This window comes from Notamacropus eugenii, chromosome 2 (genome assembly GCF_028372415.1).
Source record: "Notamacropus eugenii isolate mMacEug1 chromosome 2, mMacEug1.pri_v2, whole genome shotgun sequence".
In the NCBI taxonomy this organism is placed as follows: Eukaryota; Metazoa; Chordata; class Mammalia; order Diprotodontia; family Macropodidae; genus Notamacropus; species Notamacropus eugenii.
This window is the reverse complement of record NC_092873.1, coordinates 58,404,911-58,416,155: the sequence shown is the minus strand read 5'-3', so window position 1 is coordinate 58,416,155 and position 11,245 is coordinate 58,404,911.

Here is an 11,245-nt window from a genome sequence, read left to right as displayed (position 1 = left end):
TATATGAGTCATGGAGCACAAGAGTTTCTGAAGAACTGAGGGTTAGCATCCTTCTGTGCTGCTCCATGAGGGATGGGGAGGTTCCTGGGGAGCACAAACAGGTCACAACCCAGCATAGATTCCCCCCACCCCCTCCCCAGAGACCTTCAAGAAAAGACTGGGTGACCATTTGGTGAGTGTGTTGGGAGGGGGATGTTTTCTCAAGGACGGGTTATACTGAGTGACCACTGAACCACTCTCAACTCACCTTCCACTGGACTCAAAATTCTAACTGTAGCCAATCCCCCTGCAAACTAACAAAGGCCTTTCTGGGATTTGGGTAAGCTCTATCAGCTCTCTGATCAACCTCGCCTACTGCCCAATCAAAGGCTTTCAGTAAACCCCCCTGGGCCTCACTTTCCTCATCTATAAAATGAAGACATTGGGTGGGATGACTCTAAGTCCCCCTCAGATCAGTCTATGATGCTCAGACCCTTGGACAGGTAGGAGTGGGATGAGATGACCTCCAAGACTAGAGCCACCACTGCCCTCCATCCCATGGTCTGTCCTAAGACCTCAAAACCAACCATGTAATTGCTGTCTTCAGAATTGTAGAGGAGGCCTTCTACCCCAAAGTGAGGGTGGAAATTACCCATCTGCAGGGATAGAGCACCGATTTCCACAATGACAAGTGGGGCATTTAGCAGCTTCTGTTTTTAATCTGTTTGTTCTTTTGCTACATGGAGATGCTCATCCAGACTGGGAGACTAGATTTTGGTGAGGACAGAAATGTGCCCCCTCACCATCTCACCCATCTAGGGATTCGGCTCTCTGTTATCCATGTTCCCCCCCAGCCCCTTTAGTCAAAGAGAGATATCAACTGGAGGCAGAAGAGCTGTCCAAAAACTGGGCTGGTGGAAATAAGGCAGACTGGACAGAGCTCGGATGATTTCCAAGGTTTGGGGCTGAGAGGGGAGACCAGAGAACCAAAGGGGAAAGAGAGGAGGAAACCTGGGAAGGATTGTTTGGGGCCTTAGACCTTTGCTCTCACCCAGGCGGGCATGTCTGACCTCCAGGCATGTCTATGTTCTCATAGACATTCACACATGTGCAGATCAAAAGGTGTTTACCAAAACATGACTGACTTTGGAAGATGGTTCTATGGGGGTTGGGGGGTGGAGGGAAGGTATCAGGGGGGCTGGGAGTGGGGGATTCAAATGAAATTCACACAATCAAATAGGCCAAGGTCAAACACTTGGACTCAGAAAAGGAAGGGTCCCAGAGGGGCCCTGAAGATCCGAAACCTAAGGGATATGTGCACAGAGCAAGGGCAAGGTCAGAGAAACACAACAGATGCATCGACTGTGAAGTGTCAGCCACTGCCAGAGAGTCTCATGAAGGAAATCAGCCAGAGACAGTGTCCTTTTTTCATGGCTGTGTGCTTACCAGGCCCCCTCCTAGCTAAGCTGCTGCCATGTGGCTGCCAGCCCAGACACCATCCTCCCTGTCGGAATGCCTGCCTGAGCCTGGAGGCTGGGGCATGATGGGGCACCATTGGCAGAAGGCTGCAGTTGTCCAGAGGCATTCATGTGGCACGGAGGTTCCTGAGGGCGCTCCCAGGTCACCAGGTACTAGACTCTGTTGAGCTCAGGATCTCTCAGACGGTTGTAGGATGAGCCCTGGAAATGACCTGAATTGGCATTGGTCAGATCCAGCATTTTACAGTGGAGGTAACTGAGGTTCAGACAGGTTAGGGGATTTGCACAAGGTTACAGAATCAATATTCGTCCTGAGATCTTATTCCAAATTCAACAGTCTTTCCACTGTGCCATGCCTGCCTCCTGATCAGCTCTCTCTAGGCATTCCAATATGTCTAGTGGTTCATTTAAAACATGGTGTTGGCTTGGCAAATAGAGCACTAGGCCTGGAGTCAGGAAAACCTGAGTTCAAATCCACCCTCAGACACCTACTAGCTGTGTGACCCTGGGCAAGTCACTTAACCTGTTTGCCTCAGTCTCCTCATCTGTCAAATGAGCTGGAGAATGAAATGGCAAACCACTCTGGTGTCCCTGCCAAGAAAACCCCAAATGGGGCCATGGAAATTCAGACACAACTGAAATGTGTGAACAATAAGCTTAGTCTCCAGTTGGGGTCCCATTAGTGCAGAGCACAATGGGAAAATCACCTTTGATGCTCTTATCAGGGTACACTTAGAGGCTATTAGCTTTCCCCTTAGTAGTTGTCTCTTTTTAGCCTGTGATCAGCCTCCTTCATTAGGTCTTCTTTCACGTGAGCTCCTTTCATTCCTATTTCTCTTGTCCATCATTCACAGTTGTTGAAGCTCTCCCTATGTGCAGATGTTATAATGGGTCCATAGAAAACCCCAGAGAATCAACAAAGAAACCAGTTGAAATAATAGCTTTAGTAAAAGAGCAGAGTACAAAATGAATCCTCTGTGCCCAGCATGGGCACCTTCTCCTCCCTTTCCCCCACCTCCAGCTTCCTTCTTTGAGTTGTCTTCCCCTGTAAGACCCCTAAGGTCCTTGAAGGCAGGGCATTCTTGCTGGAAATTGAGTCTCCAGTGCTCAGAGCAGTGCCTGACACAGAGTAGGACTTCATCCATGCTGAATGCCTACCTGCCTGCCTCACCCAGGGTCACATAGCTAGTGCCTGAGGTGAAATTTTAACTCAGTGCTGAGATCTGTTCACTGGGCTTCCTCAATCACTTCTGATTCTGGGATAGTATGGCCTCTGCTTTACCTACTCACTTCTCAACGATCTTTTATTTGGCCCTGGAGGAGTGCCATCTCCTACTTGAACAGGCACATCTCCAACTTGGCAAACAGCCAGCATTGGCATAGGCACTGGAGATGGGCCCAGATGAATTTGGCATGTTGGGCAGGGTCCCAGGAGAAAAGTCAGTTGTTGAGATCAATCCCACCCTCATGATCTAGTGAGTCTCAAGAAACAGAGTTTGTAAACCTGTAAGAAACCACGGGGATACCTCTGAGCTGATTGGCCTAATCTGGCATCATGGGTCCTCCTTATTCTTGTTATAGCCAAGGTGACTTGTATATCCCCCCACCCCACCCCCACCCCTACAGTCCAATTAGTCTCAGCTCAGTTCCTACATCCAGATCTCCCCAGATTCCAGAGCCTTCTCCCTCACCTTGTATCCATTTTATATCTATATCTATTTATATATTTATATATATCCATTGTATCTGTTTTATATGTATTTTTGTCAACTAAGTGACATAGTGAATAGAAGGGATTAGACTTGGAGTCAGGAAGATCCAATTTCCAACCCTGTCTTAGATGCTAGTTGTGTGACCCTGGGTAAGTCACTTCCCGCTGTCTACCTCAGTTTTCTCATCTTTAAAATAAGGATAATAATACAGAGGGTTGCTGTGAGAATGAAATTAGATTACATATAAAGTACTTTGCAAACTTTAAAATGGTATATATTCTAAAGCATTGCATCATTATTATTATCTATTTTTATGTACCTCTTTGGGCCCAAGTTGTCTGTCCTGGACTCCTTGAGGACAAGGGCTATCTCCCTCTGATCTCCGTATGCCAGTGTAGTAGTCAATTAATGAATACTTGTGAATTAATTAGCAGGCTAAAAACCCAGTCAGAAGCAGACCCCTGTTAACATCTGAGTGGTCCTGGGGGCAGGGTTTTTGTGGGGAGGGCTGGGGAGAAGGTACAGGATGTCCTGGGAGGATGGCCCAAGAGTGGGAGCTCCCATACTGTTAGCCAAGGTGGTGGCAGACTTCTCCTGCTCTGAGCCATGGTGACCAGAAGAGTGGCTGAGTTCTGGGTCTGCCACCCAACACCCCCCAGGTGGGGGAAGTACAGGGCCACCATAGATCTACCAAGATCTACCACCAAGATACAAGAGGATGCTGCTTTTGGCTCGAGACCCTCCTGGAGCATTCATATAAGGAGTGGAGCATGCTGACACAAGCGAAAGGTCTTCCCCTACCTGTCTGGCTTCCTTCACATCTCCTCCAAAATCCTGTCTTCTTCCAAAAGTGCTTTCTGCTCCTTCCTGTCACTGCCTTCCTTCTGTGTTCTGTCCAACTCATCCTGCCTGGAGCTGGTGTCCAGCTCTGTGCCCATTGTCTCCCCTATTAGACTGGGAGGTCTCTGAGGTCAGTGGCTTTTGCCTTCATCCTCAACACTCTGATTAGTGCCTGGTACACAGTGGGTGATTGATAAGTGCTGGTTGACAGCTCTTTAACAGAATCATAGAATCTGAGCTGGAAGGAACCAAACTTTCATTTTCACAGATGAGCAAACTGGGGCTCAGAGAGAAGAAGTCACTTACCTAGAGTCAGACAATAAGTTGAATAGCCAGGATTTGAACTTAGGTCTTTGGGTTGTGGGATCCTACCTTTAGAGCTGGAGGTGGGGGACACTCAGGTGCTGTCTGGTCCAACCCTCTCCTTTTACAACTGAGGAAGGTGAGGCCCAGGATGACAAAGTCACATGGGTGGTAGGAGGGAAGGAAAGGGGCAGGGAATAAGCATGTATAGAGGGCCTACTATGTGCCAGGTCCTGGGCTAAGTGCTTTTAACAATATTATCTCAGCAGAGAGAGCCCAGCATCCTTCCCACTGCCTCTTCAATCAATCTATAAGCATTTATTAAGCACCAATTATGAACCTGGGCACAGGGATTACAATGCCAAAAATAAAAGCCCTCCTGCCCATCAGGGGAGACAGCATGAAGGCATATTGATCTATGATACCAGAAACTCCTACTACATCTCTCTTCTACACTTTTATGTGTCTGCATACATAACTGTACATATGTATACATAGACAAGCACATGCATGGTGTATACACAATAAAGGTTATTGGAGAGGGAAAGGGACGGCAATGGCAGCTGGCAGGGAGAGCGGTCAGGAAAGGCCTCAATAGAAGCCTGAGCTGAATCTTGAAGGAAATGAAGGATTTTAATGAGAGGTGAGAAGGGAGAGCATTTCAGGCATGGGGCACAGCCAAGGCAAAGGCATAAAGGTGGGAGATGGGGTGTTATGTGTGAGAAGGTCAGTTTGGCTGGACTAGAGAGTGTGTGCTCTTCCACAGGGCAGCCTTCCTGGGACATGAAGATCATTTTCAAATTCTTCCTCTCTACAGTGTTTTCTTTAGGCCAAAGATCCCTGAACACATCCCCTGCCTTTCCTCCACCCAGAGAGCCATCCCTAGTAACATAGACTAAAAAGAAAGAGACACAGAGAGACAGACAGACAGAGAGAAGATAGTTTCAGCAAAATAACCCATCAATCGAGTCTAAGAGCACATGCAGTGTTCTATACCCATAGTCCCCTGCCTCTGCAAAGAAAGGAGGGAGGTGGATTTTCTCATCCCTTTTCTAGTAGCCAACAGTATAAGGATGACTGTATCAGGGAGGAGCAAGGGAGAAAGACAGGAAGGCACCTGCCCTTTCTCCCTTAGCACACGCCCTTGGGTCACACATGCCACAAATGTGTGGCATGTCCACACAGCATGTCCACAAATATCCTACAATTAGGGCAGCGAGGACAAGCTCACTGAAGGGTCTCCCCATGAAAATACCCTTGTGTCCTTTTTCCAAGCAACACTGGCTCCTAGAGCCTTGATTTCCTCCCCCTGTCAAATGGGCCTAACAATATCCATACTACAAGAGGCCACCTGTGGACAAGTCCATGAACTTCCCCAAGCTTTCACAAAGTAGGGATAGGAGCCGCTGTGCTGGGAGAGGCTGGTGACCTCTGAACCTCGTCTGTCTGCTGTATGTGTTGTGTCTGTAGACACGCCTACATGTGTCTATGTACACGTGTGCACATGTGTACACACATTTCTCACAGAATCCCTCTGAGTCTCCCCTTCCCCTTCTGTAAAATGGAGGTGATAATACTTGTACCAACAGAGGAAGCCTGGCACAGAACTCCTGGGTCAGAAGGACGTGGATTCCAGTCCCACTGCTAACAGATTCTAGACATGTGACGTTTCTTCATCTCATGGTTCTCACAGAAGTCTCTAAGATCATGTCCCAGGACTGCACACTCAGGATTGGTACAGGGACTTTCCATACCAGGAAGCCCCAACATATGTTACCCATAACACAAGAGGATTGCTGGAGAGGGTTTTGCCTGCCTTCCAAATTTATTATTCTCAGGGAAAGGCACTAGATAAATCACTCAGAGAGCCCTGCCTGCCTTCCTACCTGCCAGTCAACGATCCTAAGAGTCAGGGGTCTCTCCAAGATCCAGAACAAGACTGTGCAGGCACAAAATAGGAAGCAGCAGAAGGTGTGTGTGTGTGTGTGCGTGTGTGTGTTCTGGGGTTGGGAGGCCTGGATTCAAATGCTGACACTCTCATGACCTTTCTGTATAGCCCGACAAGTCCCATCCCTTTGAGTTTTGGTTTCCTCCTTTGTTAAATTAAGGGGGCTGGGAAGCAGAAGTTGGTAAAGCCTCAAACTCAGAGAGAGGGCACTCAGGTTCAAATGCCATCTTGACCATTTGCTCCTTAGGAGACCTTGGGCCAATCCCTCCACCTGTCTGGGCCTCAGTTTCCTCATCTGTAAAACTAGGGGTTGTCCTAGGTGACCTCCAAGGGTTCTTCTCAGTTTGAAATCGATGATCTGATCTGTATGTCAGTTTTTCTCTCTGGACCTCAGTTTCTCCATCTTGAGGGTGAGGGGGATGGGCATGCCCATCCTGATGGCCCTAACAGTGAAAGCTGGCAATGAGGGTGAAGGAGAGACTCTCTGGCTAAATGGTGGTCTCCACTGGCCACCAAAACTAGTATGATCTCTTACATCTCATTATTTCTGGCTCAGTCTCTTCCATCTCATTGCCTGTGCATCCCCAGGACTATGGCAGGGGAGGTATACTCCTTCCCACGGGGTATGTGAAGAGCCCCTGACCCCAACAGGGCTGGTAGAGGACTCTGGTCAGCCCATGGATCTTGTCTCTTTGGTTTCCATAACAAGTGGATGGAGATTGATCATTGCGGGCTCTTTTCTGAATCAGCAATAAGGAAGGTCTGACTCCTGCTGGCTGTTGCCCACATCCCCCAGAGAACTCTGCCAACTCCTTCTCCTACCTTCCAGGCAGCCCAATGGGCACACTGTGACTGGCCAGGGGGATGTTCAGGGCACTGGCAGGTGGGCAGGGGGAAGTCTAGGGCTAGGATTCAGGGCATCTGATTCCAAGAGACCCTCTCCCAGGAATCATTGTGCTTGAATATCAAATATCTTCTGGCTGACCCTCACAGGGATCCCCATGCAGATGTGGGATCAAGGATCACCCAACCCTTCCCAGGCCTCTTCCCGCACCACTGACCTGAGAACAGAAGTCAAAGGAGAAGGAACTCTCCAAGAATGGCCTGTCCTCAACTCACCGGATCAAGAGACTGTTTCTAGGGGCAGGCCAGCTTGGTAGCATCCTGACTGCCATCTGTAACCTGGGATACCTTGGGCAAGTCCCTTATCTTTCTAGAGCTGTGATGTCCACACCCTCCCATGCTCATGTTCTAACATGTAATGACCATGACCGCACATACACAGCCCCACCCCGTGTCACACTCCCACAGGCAGAGCCAACAGGTTGAAGCTTCCAAGGAGGCACAGTAGATGATCACCTACCATCTCATGATTCCCCATATCTGGACTGTCCAGCCAAGGGGGAAGGAGAGAGCCAGAGAGCTTGAGTCCAAATCATCCCTCTGCCCCATCCCACCCACGTGACCTTGAACAAGTGACCCACATGGTCCTCAGTTTTGGTTCTAATTCCTTCAGCATTGGTCAGTCCACATCTGCCCTTTCCTCTGGAGGACTTGCCCTGGCTCCCAGCCCCTTCATTCCCAGCAGGCTCCAGGTGAGCACTGAGAGGGGAGGGGAGGGATGCTGCCTGTTCAGGATGTTTTTCCCACTCAGCCAATCAATCAGCCAGTATTCATTGAGCCTTTCCCCCAGACAGTGCCCTCTGGAGGCACGAAAGGACCCAGGGCTCAGGAGAGCCTGGACCCGTGTCTCAGTGTCCCATGCGCTGGTTTTAGAACCAGGACTGTCTCATCAGCAGACAATGTGTTCTTCCGTGATAGTTTTGTGTTTCTGTTCATGGTGCAAAACTGAAAGTGGGTTTGGAGCTGGTTTCTCAGGGCTGTAATTTCTTTCTGTTCCTCATAAGACTGAGGGTGTGTTGCAGGGTGGGGGGTGACCACTCACTTCCTGCTGTCCTGCCCTGCTCCCTCCCCAGCTGGCCTCAGGTCCTGTCTACCTGCCTCATCTCCTCCGGATTGTGTGACCCCTCTCTAGCCCCTCCCTCTTCTCTCTGCTCTGCTAGAGGGGGTCTCCCTCCAGGAGAACTGCCTGGGCAGCTCCAGAATCTCCTCTCCTGCATATGGAACCTAAAGGCAGGGCCTCTCTATTCCTCCTCTTCCTCTTCCTTCTGGAGGTGTCCAGGTACAGAGTGGCAAAGATGCTAGATTTGGATTAGGAAGACCTGGGTTCCAATCCTGCCTCTGACACTTACTAGCCATGTGATAGAAGACAAGTCACCTCGGCTCCCTGTGACTCTGTTTCCTCACCTGAAAAAGAGGAGCATGGAGTTACAGGAGCCTCCAATGACATCACCTTTTTAAAGCTCTGCGCAAATTCACACACTCCTTCTCTGGAAGAATGTAGGTCTGGGGAAGGCAGGGACTAATTCTCTTTTTATCTTTAATCCCCAGCACACAGTAGGTGCTTAGCAAATGTTTATTGATTGACTGATTCTCCTCTCGTTTCATGTTTCTCTTTGTTCTCCCACTTCTGCTTCCCCCATCCCCAGGAGGATGTACACCCCTCTCCCACAGGGATGGTAGCTTCCCCCCTACCCAAGAGTCCGGACCATGGCTGGGGCAGCCACTAGTTCATCTGCGTCTGCCTGCTCTTATCAGAAACAGCTATTAGGACTGCTGGCCTCCTCCCCTCTGCTCTGCTCCGCTCTGCTCTGCTCTGCTCTGAGTGAATTAGCAGCCACCATCAGGGGAATTAGGCTGCAAGGCCGTGTGCAGCCCTTAGCTTTGGCCCATGATTTATTTCACATGGCATTGCCAGAGGCCGCGGGCAGGGCTGGAATCCCAGCACCCAACACCCTGGAGCTGGGTGGGGGAGGCAGACAGACACAATCATGCGCCTATCCCCCATCAGCCTAGTTATCTGCCTGCTGTCTAGCCCACTCTCCATCCATCCATCCATCCATCTCACCTTGCTGTATTTATCTGTCTGTCCATCCATCCATCACCCATCCATCTATCCATCACCCATCCATCATCCATCCATCATCCATCTGTCCTCCTCCATCTGTTTTCAGTCACCTCGCTGGTTCTTCAATCTGTCTCTCTTTTTTCTTCTCTTCCTCTCTTCCCCTCTCCCTCCCTCCCTTCTCCGTTTCTCTTTCTCCTTTCTCTGTCTCTCTTTGTGTGCTGTTTTCTCTCTGCCTCGGTCTTCATCTGGTCTTGTCTTTGTTCCATTCTGAGACCTCCCAGGAGCACAAACATCCACATCACAGGGATCACTACTCTGACCTCTCTCTCCAGCCACCTGGTCCCAAAGCCCTTGGGATCTACTTACTAGGTCTTAGTGGAGACAAGTTGCTGGAATATTCCCCCTGGAATCCGGGTCCTGCCCTATTCTGTACCTTCAGGATCTGAGCCTGATTTCTGATTCCAACAGGGATGAGACAGACTTGGAAGGGACCTCAACAGCCAGTCAGTTTAACCCCTTTTTTTAACAGACAAGGAAACTGAGGCCTAACTTAAAATGAGAAGCTCATAGCTTGACAGCTGGAAGGGACCTCAGAGGCCTCTCATTTTACTGGCGAGAAAACCGAAGGCCCAGGAAGTTAAGGAAAGCCACCTTAGCCAGAGCCACACACCTTTCAAGATCTAGTTGGTCACTCACATCATAGCTCTAGCACCCCATATGCCTCCCTTCCCCCTAGCCCTCATGGATCTTCTCGGATCCTCTCTTTGGAGTTCTATATGACATCTTCTACCCCTGAATTCTTGACCTTTGTGTGCTATAACCATTCATACCTTACCAAACCCCAGCCCTGAATTAGCTTCCCTGCTCCTTCTCATAGAGGCTGAATCCTGTACTACAGAGCTGTGTGAGATCACCTCAGTTGGACTCTCACTGCCACCCAGCAAGCCTTTGATCTGCCTGGACCAAATCCTCACCGTAGCTATTTCAATTGTTTTTTTCTTTCCTCAAGCCTTCATTCCCCTTCTTGCTCCCTTCCCTTCTCAGAGGAAAACCATATCTGATACTTTGCTGAGAAAACAGGAGCTGTCAGCATGAACTCTCACTTCTTGCTTTCTGGAAATCTCCAAGCTTGTTGACATCAGCCCCTATTTCCTCCTCCTTTGCTTTCGTTTCTGAGAAAAGGACGTCCTTTTTTCTGGCCAAAGGTATTCCCTCTACTGGTGCCTTGGATCCCCTTCCTTCCTGTCTCTTCCCCGATCCATCCACCCCCAACCTCCTCTTCATATCCTCCTTCTTGGCTACTGGTAAACACACTATCACCCTGGCCAAAAACCCTTTCTTTGACCTTGTTCCACCTGGTGGGCTTTTGTCTTCTGTCTCCTTTTTCTCCATGGACAAAATCCCGAGTTTTTGCTCCCAATCCCTACCTTCCACTCACTTCTCAACTCTTGCGGTCTGACTCTGCCCCCAGTACTTGACTGAACTGCTCTGTTCAAGAGAAGAAGGATGTCTTCAGCCTCTACCCACATGTGTTTTCTAGATTCTCATTCTACTTTAACTCAGAGGTAGGTTTTGACACTGGCTACCAGCCCTGCTCCAGGCCCAACTCTCCTGCCTTCTGGTCCTCTTCCCCTCCCTCTGACTGTTCCTCCTCAGTCCTTTGCAGACTCATTACCCACCCTCACAATGGAGGTGTCTCCCTCCAGACTCTCTCCTGGGCCCCATTTTCTTCTCTCCCCATGGCATCACTGTCTCCATCCAGCTTAGCATTTCTCCTGGGCTCCACCCATTGTCCAGTGGCCATTTCTACCTGGATAACTTGTAGGCATCTCAATCTCATCATGTCCAAAATGGAACCCATTAGCTTCCCTCCCCTCTCCCATCCCTTTCCCAAACTTCCTTCTTCCTCTGTAGGCCATTGGGACCCTCGAGGTCAGCCAGACCTTTCCTCTCCCTCACCTAGATCTTCTATCTCCAAGGTTCACCCATCCAACTTCCAAAATGTTTCCCATTTCTG